At 43.2% G+C, this 18,901-nt stretch overlaps 1 long non-coding RNA gene across 1 annotated transcript; it reads right to left on the bottom strand.

Moving 5' to 3' along the window:
- Window positions 1-707: 707 nt before the first annotated feature.
- Gm40047 lies at window positions 708-9,644 on the bottom strand. Its single transcript, XR_867277.1, has 3 exons — window positions 9,438-9,644; window positions 8,650-8,874; window positions 708-818 (listed from the first exon to the last, which is right to left on the bottom strand). It is a non-coding gene; the product is annotated as a predicted gene, 40047 (long non-coding RNA).
- Between the last annotated feature and the right edge of the window lie 9,257 nt (window positions 9,645-18,901).

Here is an 18,901-nt window from a genome sequence, read left to right as displayed (position 1 = left end):
ATTCTATTGAACTTTTTTTTTTAAAGATGTTTTTTCTGATGGATATGAATATCTTGCCTACATGTTACATATGTGCACCACATGCATGTCTGCTACATGTGAGGTTAGAGAGAGTGGAGTTAAGGAGGGTTGTGATCCACCGTGTGGGTGCTTGGAACTGAACCTGGGTTCAGTTAAGCTATCAAGTGCTGCTAACTGCTGAGTCATCTCTCTAGACCCATTCTGGATTTTCAAAACATATTTGATAGGTTGGGGGCAAGCACACGCCGCAACGTGTTTGTGGGGGTCAGAGGGCAACTTTGGAGAGTTGTCTGTTCTTTCCTTCCCCTTGTTTATGAGTCAGGAAAGCCTGTGTTTCTTGCAGCAAGCTGGCCAGTGAGCTTTCAGGCAGTTGTTCGGTATCTGCCTCTCATCTCCCCGGGAAGTGCTGGGTTTACAGGCACAAGACATTCTTTGTTTGGATTCTGAGGACTAAACTCAGTCCTTCTGGTTTGCAGGGCAAGCACTTTACCCTGAGCCTTCTCTTGAGCCCCTTACCTATTTGGTTTTTAGAATTTTATTTGGTTGGTTGGCTGGTTTTGTTTATTGAGAAAAAAGTCTCATTGTGTGGCTTCAAATTCACCATTATCCTCCTGCCTCACCCTCCCACGTGTTTCAATTCTTCATGAGTTTGCTTTTGAACCTGTGATTTGTCCACTCACAGGATGTGGACGATGAGAGAGGCTCAGAGCTTCACTTCCCACAATTCCATTTCCTGATGCTTCCTCACTTCCCAGAGATGGGTTCCTGGTCTCACCTCAGTCTCCTTCAGGCAACAGCTGCAGCACAGACAAGAAGAGATAGTGTCAGACAGGTGCCCAAGGCCCCTTAGAATGTGGCAAGATGGAACCTCTTCTGAGCTAGACCTTCAAGGGTCAGACGTCACATCTCACCTCTCCAGCTCTAGGAGACCCCCTAGAATGAGATTTACAGTGGGTCCCTCACAGTCCACCTACATTCTATTGGTTGTGGTCTCATACTTTTGACTTACCCTAAGCCCAAGAATTCTATAGAGTTATGGTTTGGATGTTTTGTGTTCCTCTAAAATTTTCATGTTGAAATCATTAAGAAGGGAACTTCAGGGGGTGACTAAGTCATAATGGAAATGCCCGTGAGAATGAGATTAGAAGCCTAAACAGGCTTTCGTCCCTTCTGCCATACGAGGATGGTGTTCTCTTTAAACAGACAGCAAGAAGCCTTCAAAGGAGAATGAGCTGAAGGAAAGATACTTGGAGACACTAACAGTGTGATTAACCCTCCGTCCTGCTAATGAGCCTTACTCACCCATTGAGATTTGGCAACAGGGGCCCTGCCCTGGATGGTTATACTACAGGGTCTGAAGAAAGACTATTAGAGTAGAAAATATATTTCAAAGGGACAGAATAAAGGACTTACAACTCAGTTTTCTCAGGTAAACATGATGGGGAAGGGGGAAGTCAAGGGCTGAGGGAAGATGTGTGAGATGAACTTTGGTCCAGTTTCCTGAGGAGGAGCCAGTGTTGGGAGAAGTCATTCACTCCTTGAGTTTCCCTCTTGTCTAGTCTTATTCCAGTGCCCACCAGTTCTCACCCAGCCTAGTCTATTGAAGGGTGCAATGGCCTGCTGCTAACTACTGGCCTCACTGAACTTCAATTCCCATGTCTCCCTTACATCCATCTCTTTGATATCAGGGAACCTATTCAGGAATTCTTGCCATAAAGCCCTCAGGTTCTTAGATTTTGTGATAGTCTTTCTGTGAAAATGAAGCCTTTCCCCTCTCCTCTTGTGGAGGCGGCAGCAGGGTAGGCACCGGAGACCTTTGCAGAGATGGCGCTTGCTGAACCCTGCCCAAACCTTTCCTACTGGTGATGCTTGTCCCCAGGTCTTATTCTGTCTCAACAGCAGATTTGAGGCTGTGCCAAATGTTTATGACTATCTTATCCTGTGCCAGTTACCTTTCCCTCTGCCCTGCTCAGTTTTGTTGTCAATTTGGCAGACTTGGAAAGAGTGAAGAACCTCAATTAAAGAATTGCTTCTATCCCATTGGCCTGTGAGAATATCTGTGGGGCATTTTCTTGGTTGTTAATTGCTGTAGGAAGGCCCAGTCCACTGTGGGCAGTGTCATCCCTAGGCAGGTAGGCTTTGGCCATATAAAAAGGTAGGTGGTTATGAGCCTGGAAGCAAGCCAGTAAGCAGAATTTCTACATGTTTTATGATCCAGTTTCTGCCTCCATGTTCCTGCTTCAGGCCTTGCCTTTCCCCTCAATGATGGACTATCACATAGAAGTGTAGGTCAAATAAAACCTTCCTGCTCCCACACTGCTTTTGACTATGGTGTTTATTACAGCAATAGAAAAGCAAACTAGAATCCCCACCTTATCTGCTTTTGTCACCCACAAGGGACACCGATATGTGGAGGAGGGTTTTAGTCCTGTAAATAATGTGGGAAGTTAATAACTGAGTTTTCATTTTGCTTCTATCTTCTGTGTCAAGGATAATGTGCTTCAAACTGGTAGAGACTGAAGCCCCAGGGAGATTCAGAGACATACAGAGAAGGTTAAGTAGCAAATGAGTAGAAGCAATTGGGTGTTACTCCCCAAATTACTACCAAAAGCACTGAAGAAGTGATCAGTGAACAACATCAATGTCTTCCTTGTGCCCTGCAGAATGGAGGAGGTGCCTAACAACTGTAATGAACGGTCTTCTTGGGGGCATGAAAGAGAACTGGCTGTCTACAGCAAGGCAGAAGGCAGACGATCTGTGGGAGTTTCCAAATGAATATTGACCAGACTTCAGTGATTGCTTTAAAAGCATACAATGAACAATAGATATACACTAAAAATGAATTATTTTTGTCACTTTGTTGTTTTTCAACTAATAGATAAAACCAAACAGGAGTATTTTAGTTTATAAGCTAAGGATTCAGTTACAAACTAAAATACCCAAAAGAGGACTTTAAAAATTAGAAATAGGTTTCTTGGGCCTGGAGAGATGCCTCCGTGAGTTAGCCAGCTATTGCTCAAGCATGAGGCTCTAAGTTCAAACCTCCAGAAGGTAAAAAAGATAGAAGTGGCAATACCTGTCTGCAGGCCTCATGTCCCGACAGTCATTTGGAAGGCAGAGGCAGCTGGAGGCCTGGAAGCTTCCAGACCAGTTAGTCTGGTGTGGTGTCTCAGATGACAGGGACAAACGATACGGAAGTGAGGCTTGGCATGGAGTTTGTCCTCTGACCACCAACACAAGTGTTGTGGCAGGCATACACCAGCACTTATATACACATCACACAGGCCCACATACATGCATTTAAAAAAAAAAGAAAAGAAATGGAGACATAAAATAAATAAAAAATATTTAAAAACTTCTTACCATGACTTTTTGTTATGGGCTACCATTAAATTTTTAAAAACTTGTATCAGATTTTATAGGCATGTGACTCACAAGCACTTTAAAGGGGGAAAATAGAATGCCTGGCTTTCTTTTCTTCATCAATCCAAATTTCCAATGAGCATGCTTGTCTTAGTGGAAGCTAGTCAGATTTGGAAAATTCAACCTTTGCTAAAGCTGCTTTAAGTGATATTAGAGGGACAGAGACACACATCTGTGTGAGTCACATGGTCACTCGCTTCTGCTAGGACTGTCTGAGCTTCTGATTGCCTTTGGTTTTATTGCACCGCCTATATGTAACAGTTTTCGGAGCCTAGGGACAGGAACTGATCTTCAAGATGACATCTCAGCAAATTCAGTGAGAAGTTATCACCTATCTCTCTGATCAACCTAGCACAGAGCTGCCAGCGCCTGACCACACTCACTTCACTAAGTTAACATGTCGTGTGATAATAAAATCATGCAGTAGGTAATGTGAGAGAACACACAAACTCTCTACAGATGCAGTCTGCAAGAGGAAGCAGGCACATGTACACACATCCCTAATCCTGGAGCTGACGGGTTGGTGCAGCAGGTAAAGACTAGAGTTCAAACCTGGCGTCCATATAAAAGCTGAGAAACTGCCTCACAGTGGTCCCCTGATTTTCACAAGAATGCTATGACACCGGCACATCTCTCACACACAATCATTTATAAAAACAAAACAACAACAACAACAAAAAAAAAACAGCAAAGTTCTAGACATTGTGTTTCGGAGGAAACAGGAGCACTGAAGGAGGCTTGCTCTGGAACAGAGATGACAATACACACAGATGCTCGCTGAATTCAAGCCATGAATTCAAGCCACTCGCCAGTGTCTAACTCCTGAGAGTTATATTTCATTCTAATTAAGAGGAATTATTTGGTTTCTAAACTAGGTCACTGGTTCTTCAGAGCACAAGAAAGAAGAAGGAGAAGAAGAGGGGAGGAGGAGGAAGAGGGGAAGGGGAAGGAGAAGGGGAAGGGGGAGGGGGAAGGGGAGGAGAAGGAGGAGGAGAAGGAGGAAGAGGAAGAAGGGAAGAAGAAGAAGAAGAAGAAGAAGAAGAAGAAGAAGAAGAAGAAGAAGAAGAAGAAGAAGAAGAAGAAGAAGAAGAAGAAGAAGAAGAAGAAGAAGAAGAAGAAGAAGAAATTGGCAAACTATTCTATTTAATTCCTAAATTTGCACACTGATTGTAATTAGCTTGTCTTCTGGGAACATGAGGAGAAGGTAACAAAGCTCTCCTCCCTCTGGTGAAGTAAAAGCCGAATTGGTAACTTGGCTTCCTAGAGGGGTGGGGAAGGAAGAGACACAAGCAGAAATCCACTGCCAATGCCAAGAACACAGAGGAGAGGAGACAGTAAGTAGGCCTACTGAGACAAACCCCAGGTTCCCCTGAAACCTGGCATTTCCTCTAGACCCTCCCAACACTGTGAAGGCCAAACACAAAACTGGCCCTCAGAGTCACACATTTGACTTGGAGAACAAAGCTAGACATAATACGGAGGATACTGTTTGTAGATACGTTTGCAACTTTGCTCAAATGCCCTCTTGACTGTGTGTTACTAATAGTTATCAATATTGGATTGTGAAGTACTTCCTACAAAATTCCTTTTAACCTACAGGAGGTGTTTTCTTTACAGTGAAGTGTGGTCCTGGGAAGAGAAGACCTGCTCTGTTAAACAAGCCTCGCTGGGGAAGTTCCTGAGGAAGAATTCAGCTGAAATGCACCACCTGTTTGCATATGTGGATGCATTAACTCCCCCACAAGGATCAGAAAGGTCAGGGTTGACATTTTCTGAAGCCTTACTTCCTATTTTATAGACATATTTATTGGTCAAATAGATAGGACAGCAACTTTCCCTATGCCAGCAGTGCAAGTGTAAAGACCAGAGTTCAAATCCCCATCACCCATGCAAAAAGTTGGCACAGTCATGCATGGCTGTAACCCCATCACCCGGTGTGAGCCAGGGGTGCGTAGGAATGAGAATGGGCGACTCGAGGAACCCTAGCACTTGCTCCTCATCAGCCTAGATCCAAGTTCAGCGAGAGACTCTGTCTCAAGGGAATAGCCAGTGAGTCTATAAGGCAGGAGGCTCACCTTCCAATGCATCTACAGCAAAAGAGAGAGGTTACATAGCTATGGAGTGAACTACAATGGCTTCAACCACAGTGCAAAACTACACTGTGACTGTTTTTAGAATTCAATCTGGCAACAGCAAAAACAATGATAAAAGTCATTGTGATTACAACAAAATGAAAAGAGAAATACAAGTTGCCTGAACACAAAACAAACGGAATCAGTTGGGTCTTTTGGTTTACTGAAAATGTAGCGCCTTCTCTCTCTCTCTCTCTCTCTCTCTGTCTCTCTCTCTCTGTCTCTGTCTCTCTCTCTGTCTCTCTGTCTCTCTCTCTCTCTCTCTCTCTCTGAATGCAAAGATAATGTGGATAAGTCAGAGCACTAGGTGCCATGTTTGCTTTGCAATGGAAATGGAAATCTGAAGCCTGAAATAATACAGCCCCCATGGCAAGCCAAGTTTCCAGTCACCACACTATCAAGTCACTTCAAAGCCTGCGATTAGACTTTAAGCCTTTGAAGCCTTTGGTCTCAGACTGAAGCATCTCTCAGCAAGTTTTGGATTTTTCACATGCTCAAAAGCACAATGCATTCCCAAGTAGTCAGTGCTGAGTAGTGTTGCAGTAATTTCCAACCCCAATGAGCCTATATAGAAAACACCAACCTTCACTTATTCCTCAGCCATGAGACCCTCTGCTACTTGCAGTTTTCCCTGGCCATGTGGTTCGGCTCCATATTGGCTTCCACCTCTCACTCCTCCCTCTCCCATCTCCTCCTCTTCTCCTCCTTCCCCACCTGCCTCTGCTCTCCAGTCCCATCTTTCCCTTCCACTGTACAATCATAGGCTCTAGTCTTTATTTGATCAGTTAGAATGGGGAGAAGATTCACATGAGATCACCTGAGGACGTGGTCTACTCCTAGTCAGGGGCAGACACTCTTGAGGAAGCAGAATTAACATCAGAATCAAACATTAACATCATTAACAGCAAACAGCAACAGAGCAACTCACAACAGAGTAGTAGATGGTACTCTTTTGAGCCTGTAGGTGTCTATGGTTGAGGACAGCCTGATCATTCCTGTAATAATAGTAAGTTGTTTAATCCAGTATTTTGGGAAAGTGCTGCATAAGGTGCCAAGTACAGTCAGCTATGCTTCCCATTAATCTATACCTACATTGCTCTTTAGTATAATAACAAATAGATTCATAGATGCATAGATAGATAGATAGATAGATAGATACATACATACATACATACATACATACATACATACATACATATGGATAGATAGATACATAGATACATAGATACATATGGATAGATAGATGCATAGATAGATAGATAGATAGATAGATAGATAGATAGATAGATAGATACATAGATAGATAGATAGATAGATAGATAGATAGATACATACATACATACATACATACATACATACATACATATGGATAGATAGATACATAGATAGATACATAGATACATAGATACATATGGATAGATAGATGCATAGATAGATAGATAGATAGATAGATAGATAGATAGATAGATAGATAGATACATAGATACATAGATACATAGATAGATACATAGATACATAAATACATAGATAGATACATAGATACATAGATAGATAGATAGAGAGAGAGAGAGAGAGACTGAAAAAGGAAAGCTGAGTCAGCCAACAACATATATAGCTATAAAACATATGTTGTCTTTATACTAATGATTGTTTTCTTCTAGAATAATAACCATGACTTTCAGAGAACTCAGTTATATATTAGAAGACAGTAGGGGAAACAATGCGGTTTAGATAGGACAGAGTCAGCAGCAGCAAAGACCCAACAACAGTAGAAGGATGTGATGCATGAAGTAGTATTAGAGCCTAGGGTTTAGTTGAACTGATGGAGGGAAAGGGAGAGAATCAGACAGAGAGGGACAGAGGGTGAGAAAAGAGAAGAACAAAGAAAGAAAAAAATAAATGAGTGAAAATATCAAGAAAGAATGGAAATGTATACCTTAGTATAGCAAGAAGACTAAACAAATAGTGATTATGGGCATTTGGGCTTTGGAAATCTAAGCTTAAAAATCCTAAAATGATGGTGTATTACTGCCCTTTCATCAATTTCTCTCCAGCGTAAGTACAGCCTCAGTATAAGTGGAACAGTGTAGCTTAAATGTAGAAAAGACATGACCAGGTTTCAGTAACACAATACCAGCCATCCTAGTTCATTACAAAAGAGAAAACTATTTATGCTCCATTGAACTGCCCTTTCATCTTAAATGTTAAGTGTGAGATTGCAATTTATATTTAATTATTTTTATGTACAAATACCGCTATGCCTGCAGGTGGCTCTCTACAAAGTGAGGAGGCAGCTGCAGTTTGATTATACTTAGACTATGTGAGTATAGTATTCACTCATGGGCCAAATGACCATCAGAGAAAAACTGTGATAGCTAATAAACTTGTGGGTACAAACTTAATTGAAACTATAAGGGCATAAATACTATCTTCCTACATCAGTCTGTCTTGCCAGAAAGGTGGCATTATCTTTAGTTTTTTACCCACCAGCACCAGAGATACTACACAAATGTGATAGAGTGGGAAGGACACAGTGTCATGAAGTCCACTGGGTTTTCCCTGTGAGGTATTTGGCTAACAGCAGCTACTCAGTGTAAGACATCTGTGGAGGTGTGGGACTCCTCTCTGGTTGTCTGCCCTGGTGAGCCTGTGCCCCCCGTGAGTTCTCCAGAAGTGATAGTGAATCTCTTGTAAAGCTATTAGTCTTGGATGGAATTCTCGGTATTGCAACTAAGCTTACCACTAGAGACTCAAAGAGAGCTATATAGGAGTCTCACTAGCACCATCTTTAATGTCATATTTTTATTAATTTACAGTATTTTGTTAAATTTTGGCCATTTCATACATTCATACAGTGCATTTAACCATATTCATCCTGACTCCTCCTGGAGCCACTCACCTCCACTCCTAACTTCATGTTCTCCTCCTCCTCCTTTGTCTTCTTTTTCTTTTTATGAATCAATGAATCCAATTATTGCTACTCAACTTATTCATGGGTGTGGAGTCATTCACTGGCATGACATTCGTGGTCATTCACAGGGCCACACCCTAAAGAAAACTGACTATCCCTTACCTGTTAAGCCATCAATTGTCAATAGTTCCTCAACTCGAGAGGAGCTCCTCAGCCCCAGCCTCTCAGGCTGAAATGTTGAACGGCTTGATCTCGTGCAGGCCTTGCGCAGATCGTCACAGCTGCCGTGAGACAGTTCATGAGTGCCGAGGTCCTGCCATGTTGGAGGACACTGCTGCTTTCGTTTTCTCCTCAACCTCCGACTCTTCCATTTCTTCTGTCCCTCTTCTTCCATGGTCCCTCCCCGGGGAGGAAGAGGTCATTAACACCATTCTTTAAGCCAAGAGTCAAGGAACAGTATTCTGGCTAAACTAGTTTTTGTAAATGTTTCTTTTCATTTAGCCATTATTCCAAAATAAGAAGTTTTAAAAACAAAATGTAAGCATGATTCCGCTGCACTGTTCTGCAAACCAGATTTGCTCCTTACGAGTAGGCGCAAGCATCTGGCCACTTCATTATATACTTTTGTGTACTTTCTTATTGAATATATGCAATTATATTGTAAATCGCTGTTCATTTTAATTCCTTCTATGACAGATTTGCATTGTATGAATATTTGAAGCTTTGTGTGCAAGTTTTCCCATCAAATGTTCGTGAATTTTCCTTCATATGAAAAACCTGAGGCCACAAGAGCCAGAGACCTTACCCAAGGAGCTAGCTATTTAGTGACAAAGTTGTGATAAAGAAACTTTGAAGGAGTTCCTCCCACAAACCAAATTCTTCACTCGTTACTTCCAATATAGTCTGGTCATTCATTCCACAAAGACACACTAGATGTTCATCTAGCTTACCTCTGCTTGGCATTGTACTAGCGTCTGATGTCATCAAGCTGAACAGAGCAGTCCCTAACATCGAGGGTATGCAGACTAGAAGAAATCAAAGTCCCAAGTACTTAAGACTATGAAACGGTGATCCAGAGAGGAGAGCTCTAGCTCAACCTGGGACAGGAGGAGGGAGGGGAGTTCAAGAATCTCTTCCCTGAAGAACTGACCCTGGAGCTCATTCTTGAGCAATAGCTAAGAGTACATGGGTCGTGAGAAAGTATTTCAAGCAGAGGGGAGTTCCTTCCAGAAGGAAGTCAGAGATTGGCTCTCTGGTAGAACACAAAGTGCTGCCTCTGGGTGCTAGCTGAAGACAAGAACCCAGACAGAAAGAATGAAGGAACTCTGTACAGTTTTACAGATCAAAGGAGATGAACTTCCCATGGAAATTTATGGAGGAATGCTGAGGTTTTTTTCCATGGCTAACCGATATAAGTGATAGTATAAAATCTAAAATGGTACACAGCTCTGTGACCTGGACAAGAATTGAAAAACTGGCATGAACGGGTGGCCTCAGATGGAAAAGACGAAAACCAGAATGATAATATCTGGGAAAGCAGAATTCAAAAGATTGGTAGGAGATTCCAGGTTGAAACACAGAGATCAATGTGAGGGTGACTGCAGGTATCTGGTTCTGGTTTAGACAATGGAGTCTGATGAAAGCCTTCACTACAGCAGATGTGTAGGAGGAAGGACACCACCCCAGGGTGACTGGTAGAAAAGATAACTATAGCTTAAAACATGTTGAGCAGAAAGGACACACAGTCATCTAGTGAAAATGTTGGTCTGAAATTCAGGAGATGGGTTATCCCAGATACCAATCTAGAAAGCATCAGCATCAATGTGACCTCCCTTAACCTCTACGACCACGCAGTGAGGTAGCCACAGCCTCACTTCATAGCCAAGAGAACCAAAGCTGGTCCAGTCATATGGCTACTGAGCTAAGATTTCTTTCTTGGTATCTGGGTCTGAAGCCCACACTCTTTTTTTTTTTTTTTACACCATATTGTCTTCCAAATCCAGAGCCTGTGACTTCCAATTAGGCATCTTTCCATTAGTCCAATCTGTTCCTCACCATACATGAGGTACTCAGGAATATCTACCAGAATGGCTGCATAGAGAAGCATATCTATTCAGAAATCATTATAAATATCTTCTAGACTTTCTCAGAAACCTTCTTTCAGAATTGACACTATACATCGTGTAATAACAAAAACAAGAAGAAATGCCCTTTCCAAGATGAAACTGAAGTCTTCCGGGAAGCCTCTCCTATGCATTCTTTGAGTTTGCTTTACCAAATCGCAGCTCTAAATAGAGGCAGGATAAAGGAGAGCTCCAATGGCTCTCACACAGGCTGTCAAGACTCGAGAGAAACAACTAACACAGTTCTATAGAAGTAACCATCGCTGATAATAGATAAGACCCACTCCACACAACACAAGCCTTCATTTCTTAATGACTGTGCAGATTTGTTTTAAAAGCACCAAATCAAAGAATGTCCTAGTCATTTACCTGAATTTCACATCAGAGAAAGAAGCGATGAGAAGGTAACTCTGAGGGAACCCACTTCAAGTCACAGAGGGCTCAATGGTGACGTGGGAACTAGACCATGGTCTCTCAGAATGGGCATACAGCAATGCCCAAGCACTAAGCAGAGAGCACCAGGACCCCAGATAGGTGTAAGACTGATGCTAACAGGAGCTACCCAGGTGGATCACATGCCCAAGGAAAGGAGTTGAATGGAATTAAAAACACTTTCAAGTTATAAGGGCACAGCAAATTCCAAACTGGAAACCCTGGTCTGCCACAGCCCCATGTTTCCAAAGATCACAGACAAGAATTCTCTACTGAGCTCCACCTAAACCAGGTCTAAAGAGTCCATAAGCATCCTGGAAACACCAAGACCTGAAATGAAGCCTTGACCTCCAGCAGACTTAGGAAACTAGGTGGAGGTGTGGCATGGGGTCCCTCTGAAGCTGTGTGGTGACTTCAGGTAACCAACTTCCAGCCAGCTCTAAGCAAAAGACCCACACAACTTGACATATGACATCTAGGCCTGGACATACCAGTCCCTTGATGAAGCCCAATGCATGTGGTGGCTTTAGTTGTCACTCAGAGGATTTTCTTTCACCACCATGTCACCAGATTTTTTTGTCTTTAATCTTGCTGTGTGAACATTTCTGACAAGTCACAACTGCTATATATACCATTCACCGACACTATTTCAAAGCCTTCCTGTGGCCCAAGTCCTTCTGGAAACTAAGACCAGCGGTCAAGGAAAAAGCAGATATGCGCAGACACAAGTTTTCCCTTGCCATTATGTTCACTTGTAATTATCACAGCACCTCCTGGGTCCTTACTTGTATCAACAGTCATCCATCCATACTTAGGCCACTACCTAAGGCTCAAAGATAGAGCTAAAGCCAATGAAATGACAGAAGATATGAGATTTCCGATTAAAATAGCTAGCCTAGTCTGATGGGCAGGCACTAGGACCCAGTAAGAGATTCTGTCTCAAAAAAATAAGGTGGGTGATTCCTGAAGAATGACACCCAAAGTTGACATCTGGCTTCCATGTGTAAATGCAGTTATGTGCATATACCTGCACGGGACACCTACACACACACACATGTGTGCACACACACACACACAAACACATAGGTGTCTCTTAAACACCTCAGGACACAAGAGAATCAAACTAGTAAGCATGACAGTGGTGTTCATTCTTAAATACCCAAAATGTTATAGAGCCTCGTTATGATCAAGACACACACAGAGTGATTTCTTCATCCCTTGTGACTCACAAAGTGGTCTTCAGAGGAAGAACGAGCCAATCCGATCTCTCTGGTCCCAGCCCACACACCCAAGCCAGGCATGGCTCATGTCCTTCTTGGGATACACTTCTTTGCTTGAATTAAAGACCATCTCAAAAGGAAACGATATTTTCTTAGCTTTCTACAGAACTACACTCTCTGGAGCAGGCTCTCTGATTTCTTGCTTGTTACAACCAAAGCTGGGAGGACAACCCCCAGGTTCCTTCAGTGGCAAGGAAGAAGTTGGGAGAGAAAAAGAGCCTCCTTGTGAAAGGCTTCTTTCCAAAGGCACGTACAGATGAATTCAAATCTGGGACTGCATCCAGGTGGAAATCTTGCCTGGAATGTCTAATGCATTCTTTCTGTTATTAAAACAATATAAGGAACCAGTGGCTCCTTGCTCCCCCGCATGTCATCAACTTGGTTCCTGCTGTGTTGATCATTTACAAGCTGACCTCAAGTGATGCCAGCCTAAAGACCTTTCCATCCTGGCTATTTCTGTTGCACAACAAACCTATGACTGCTGCCTATACTATTTCTACAAGAGTCGTTCAGAAAAACCAAGTCCTTTGCCAGAAGTGACACAACCACTGAGCTACTTCTTGTCTTGTTCCATAGCTCCACCCCACCGCCCTGCCCACAGCCAGTTGACTGATCCACTTTTCGGTTCTGCCTCCTTTCTATTCACACACAGAACTCCTTTTGTCTTTGGGGAAAGGTATTTCCAGGTGGCTATACACACGTGGCACTTTCTTATTCTGGCACAAAGGGGAGCCTTGCCCTGCTTGCCCCAGGGATCAGTGAGTCACCAACACACTGGGAGACAAAGCCTTTCTCAAAGACTAATGACTGGGAACCATAGAACAGGAGCTGAACAGGGGAAGACAGAGGGGGACAGAGGTAGACTTAACTTTGTCTTCCAACAGCCAGTTTGTGACTCTTCTTGGCCACCATATGGCCCAAAGAAACACGGAGTAAAATATGGAAAATTCATACTACACTTCTGCTATTGTGATAAAAAGCAACTTGGAGAAAAGGGGACTTATTTGGTTCACAATTCCAGGTTACCGTAATCAATTGTTCTGGGGACATCTGTGCAGGCAGTTAAAGTATCATGCTCACAGTTAAGAGTGGAAAGAGACTAAACTCATAGATCCTTACCTACTTGCTTTCTCTTAGCTAACTTTCTTCTTTCTTATACTATTCGGGATCCCCTGCCTAGGGAATTGGTGCTGCCAACAGTGGGATGGATCTTCTTACATTAATGCCTGCAGTTAAGTCAATCCCTACATACCCACAGCCAACCAAATCTATACACTTCCTCATTGATACCCTCTTCCCAGGTGATCCTAGGTTATATCAAGTCGATAGTTAGCCATCAAAAGCCCATCATGCTTTTCATCATGATTTTCAACTGGCCTTCCAGAAGGTCACCAATAGGGTTGGTAACTGCCTATCTGTGCTTTTTAGAGTAATTCATGGTTTGGCTTTAGGCATCCAGAATGGTGAGGATTACCCCTGGGAGTCCCAATAGCCAAGGAAAAATCTTATACAAAATGGAATCTACTGATCTCGTAACCTGCAGATCACCAAAGTCAAAGAACAAAGTTCCATCACTGTTTGTCACTGCCTCTAGCCTCTCTACTGGGCCATCCCTCTGGCTCTCTGAGGACATCCTATTTTATCTGAGGCTCAGAGCAGATGAAAAAGCAGTTGTAACATTTACAGCATCTACTGGGGAACAGCCAGTTGTCATGATCTCTGAGAATGAGGAAATACGATGGTACTTTATTTTCAAGTAGCCCGGGAGACTTCAATGATTGCATTAAAATTTTAATCACAAACTCCTTAAGTTAGAAAGAAAGAGAGAGAGAGAGAGAGAGAGAGAGAGAGAGGGAGGGAGAGGGAGAGGGAAGGAGGGAGGAAAGCCCACAAAGGATTCATTGTATAAAAGAGTTTCACCATTTGGAGTTCTTTTATAAATTTGTGTCAGATCACAATTTGCTGTCTGGGAAATGTAAATTAGTTATTAATGAGCCAAAATTCTAACATCAAAGGCTGTGCACCCACATGCCAGAGAGAAACAAAGAACTCTCCCAGCATAGCGACTGCTCCTAGCCGACCTGAATTCTGCATTCACTTTGACGTGCTCTGCTGCCACCGTATCAAGGAGATCGTTCCTCGAAGATGTAATGGCACAGTCACCTGCATCATTACCATCACCTCCACCTGAGCATAGCTAGACTGGCAGAATCCTAGGCAGCAGGCAAGCATATATGCTCAAGGGTGATATTGCAGGGAGCATAGCTCGATGCCTCCCTTCTGTCAGCTTCATCAGATGACCATGTTCAAAGTGCATTTCATGTTTGCAGTACAGCCAGCCCCAAATGGCATGGGGGTGCTGATCTGCTTTTTGAATATTCCCATATCACTTTTTTTCATCTCTACAACCCTTTTATTTTGACTGAGATCAAGAGACGAGCTTAAAACTGCAGAGAGTTTTTGAACTTGCAGAAGTCACAGTTTCTAGTCAGCTGGCTGAAGTCTTGAAGGTCTTTGCTGAGGCTCATTTACTCATTCTTCCAACAGACAAGGCTGTTCCTTAATGGAAGTGGGAGAGACTACATGGTGACAGAGAAGGGTCAGAAAGAGGCAGCCCCATCCTCCCTGAACTCGTTGTCCGGAGAGGACAGGCAGGCAACAAGTGCTCATGTTGTTCTTCATCTGGCATCAAGAGGCAAGAAGGAATAGCCCCAGGCTAGTCCACGGGGAAGTGACTTTTGAGTAGAGAACAGAATGAAGAACAAGTTCTAGGCAGACAAGTTCAAGTGCGGATCAAGGCTATTTATGGCTATCCAATATGTGCATAGCTGGGAGCCCAGAGTTACTCTTTGCCTGCATGCAATCCTTTCTCTCTCCGGAGTGAGGTCTTTGACCTCTACATCCAGGCGAGACTTGAGCCAGACTCTCTTGCAGTCCTTAGCCAGCGGAGGTTGGATGCATCCCAGACTCCCGAGGGCAGGTGTGTTCTGACAGCCATGGAAAGTTGTGTCTTCCTAATACCAGCACCCATGATCCCAAGTCTAGTTTTTAAAAAAAAAAATTCTCCTTATACAAGGCCAACCCTTCTATCCTTTGCCAAGACCTATCTCTGTCTAGATTCCTTCTTGTCATCTACTATAAGTGTCCCTATTGTCAAGGTTTGTCTATCCCCTGGATAACCCTCACCCTTATGGAATCTTCCTGAGGGACTCAGGACCTCTGGAAGAACAACAAATACTTTTAACTGCTCAGTCATCTCTCCAACCCAAGAAAATTAAGTTCTTAACAGTCACATTTTTAGAAGAGATTTTTGGCAAGCCCCTCAGAGTGCTCTAGCACAGCAGAAATGAAGTCGTTCCCTGTTTCCAGAAACACCTATCATCCCTTGAACGCTCAGCTGTGAGGACCTCCTAAAGCAGCTGTCGCACCTCCCACGCAACCCAAATAACTTTTAGTTCTTCTAAAGGGGCCTCCCCATCACTTCCAGGCTCGCTGGCACCCATTCCAAAGGGAGTCTCACAGACCGAGAAGCAGAAGCAGCAAACAAGCTGAGCCCTCAGCCTCAGGAATTAGGGAAGCAGGACACTGGCTAGTCTACTCTTGATAGTCACAGAACACAGAGCTCCCTAACATTCTGCAGTACAAAACTTGACCTAGGACACGTGGTCCAAAGAGCTCACTTGGGCATGGTTCTCTGTACCACGCACACATGCCCATCAATAAGAGGTAAAACATATATCAAGAAAAATTTAAAAGAGTGGTAGACATTGTACAGTGTGTACAGAGAGTGTACAGTGGTAGACATTGACAGTCACATCAATGGGAAGACTGAAGCAGGAGCATCCAGAATTCCAGGCCAGCCTTGGCTACATATAGCAAGGCCTTGCCTCACAACAAAGGATAAATAAGAAAAGACATAGTCCATCTCAAGAACACCAAAATAAGCATCACAGTGAAGCAGAAATGGAATGGAAATACAAAGTAATATTCAGGGCTGGAGACCCAGAACGTCTAGGCTCCTGTTCAGAAGGCAGAAAGTGGACATTGAACATTTCCGAGGAGCAAAGAGGTCCAGCCTCATTATGTAAGAGAGTGGGCACCCTGTTCCCTGCTTGATGAGCATCTGCTAACATCCTGAAGAAGAAAATGTATGCAGAACACGCCTCGAGACCTGCTGCCGTTCATTCTTTATGCTTGCCTAACATTGTCTGAGGCTCAGGAGTGAGCCAGATGGGGTGGTTAATTCTGACTGTCAGCTAGATTAGATTACAACTCACCCTCAGAATTATTGAAGCTTATCTGTGTGTGTGTGTGTGTGTGTGTGTGTGTGTGTGTGTGAGAGAGAGAGAGAGAGAGAGAGAGAGAGAGAGAGAGAGAGAGAGAGAGAGAGACTCCCAAATATAATTAAATTATTGGGAGCTCTGACCTAATAAATGGGTTATTCTATTGACCAACTGGATGATGAACGAAGTCACTGGGGAGGTGGTAAAAGGTAGAAGGACTTTTTCTTGTACTCACATCTTCCTGCACCACTCCACTCCACTTCCTCTCTACTCTAATGTGAGCTGTTCCTGCCATGGTAGACTGAACCTTCTGACATCCTTACCCAAAATAAACTCTTCTTCCTTTAAATTGCTTATGTCACACAAAAGTGCCGCATAAGAAAATAATGTGCTCTGAGTCCCGGCAGGAGGCCTGGGATGTTGCAAGATAATTCCACCAAAGAGCACACATAGACGGTCTTAACGATGAATAGAAAGACTATTGCCAGCTGACAACTGCGTGGGAAACTTGCCCAAATGGTATAGCCCCAAACTTCACCATGCTTTGCCTTTTATGCACTAAACCCACATCCTGGATGACACACTTTAGTTAACAAGAACAGTTAGCAAGAAGCAAAACTGAAGAAGTCAAAAAAAAATTTTAGTACATTTAAGGGGCTATTCCAGACCCTGGAACTATGGACTGGGTCTTTGATGAGGTAGGACTTTGTTCTGGTTTAGTCAGGAATTGGGGCCTATGTGCTAGGCTCTAAGGTCACAATGACACCTCCAATGTGGTCAATTGTGCTAAGGTCTCTGGCTGGTTATGGAGGCATCATCACTGAAGAAAACATCTGGATTCAACCCCTGTACAGAAAGTGGCAGTCTACTCAATCCTAGTGTCGTTGGAGTAGCATTGGGGACTGGAGCTGTAGTTCATTGGAGTGGAAACAATCCATCAGATGAAATACTCCATGGAAAAAACTAGTCTCTCTTTATCTAAAGCTGCTCTGAGCCCGCACTTTTTGTCACGGTTCATGATAAAAAAAATAAAATAAAATAAAGCCCTGGAATCAAACAGACCTGGACTCCTGTCTATTCTCTGATGTACTTTATCATTTTGCAGCTACTCCACTGATTAATGATAATACCTACCACAGAAGCAGCTAAAGGAAGTCTTACCATCTACCTATACAGTCTTCCCGTCTATAATTTGACTGATAATGTTTACTTCACAGGGTTGTAAGATACCAGGAGCTCATATGTGTAACCACACAGCACAGAGAGGGTACCCGGTCTTGATGGTAATTATGATCTGTTGATGCCCTCGTTGTCTACATGAGAGAATGGATCCTGCAGATACACAGTCTTATCTCCTGAGCAGGAAAATTGACAGGGTGCCGTTCTAGCTGAGCAAGAAATCTGTTGAATATGTGATAACCCCTGCGAAGAGTTTATAAAACTAGGTTCCAGTCTGTGATACTAAGGAAGCCGGAGTCTATATTCTCAGAGAAGTTAAGGTAGCTTTATGTGTGGAATCAGAGATTCTCGGAATGCTCTCAATAAGAACATCTGAGTTCTTATCTCAGGGCCTCAGTTTCCTTATCTGTAGGGCTAATGACAGTACACAGCACACAGGAACATGTGACATTAAATAAGATAATATTACCTTTATGACACTGTTTCAGACTTTTCATCACTCAGATGTGGCACACACCTGAGAGAAATATCTTAGAGAAAAGGAAGAACTTGGACTGAGCGCCCCAGGTGTTTCAGCCCTTCATGGGCAGCTAGGAGAAGATGGTTAAGCAGAGCCATCCATATCAAGGCTCCCAGAAATCACAAAGAGTGTCTGTGGTTCCAGGCTCCCTTCTTCTACCCATTTTATCCTACCTAGGTTTCTAGTCCATAGGTGGGGTAACTGATCCCCAAGCTGGGTCATCTCCCACTTTGTGAATCCTCAGAGATGGGTAGCAGTGTGTTTTACCACCTTCCAGGCACTTCTCAAGTCAATCAAGGTTATGGTCAAGATAAACTATCACATACCACAACTACCCAAACTACCATTTTGGTGTTTGGAGTTATTCACGCCAAAGCAGATGGCTAGACACTGGTAGTGCCAAAATTTGAAATCCAGGTATACAAAGCTCCAAAACTTGACCTTTTGCCACGTTCCAGTTACCTTGTTACCTCAAGGGAACTCACTGTACAAAAGCCCTTTGCTGTTCCTCAAGGTGTTTGAGAGCAGGAATTATATGTCTTCTTTTCCCATTTAGTATATGGGTTTATATTTTCCTCATTAAAACATTCCTTAAGC

This window comes from Mus musculus, chromosome 3 (assembly GCF_000001635.26).
Source record: "Mus musculus strain C57BL/6J chromosome 3, GRCm38.p6 C57BL/6J".
NCBI classification, from domain to species: Eukaryota; Metazoa; Chordata; class Mammalia; order Rodentia; family Muridae; genus Mus; species Mus musculus.
This window is presented reverse-complemented; position numbering and strand designations above follow the sequence as displayed.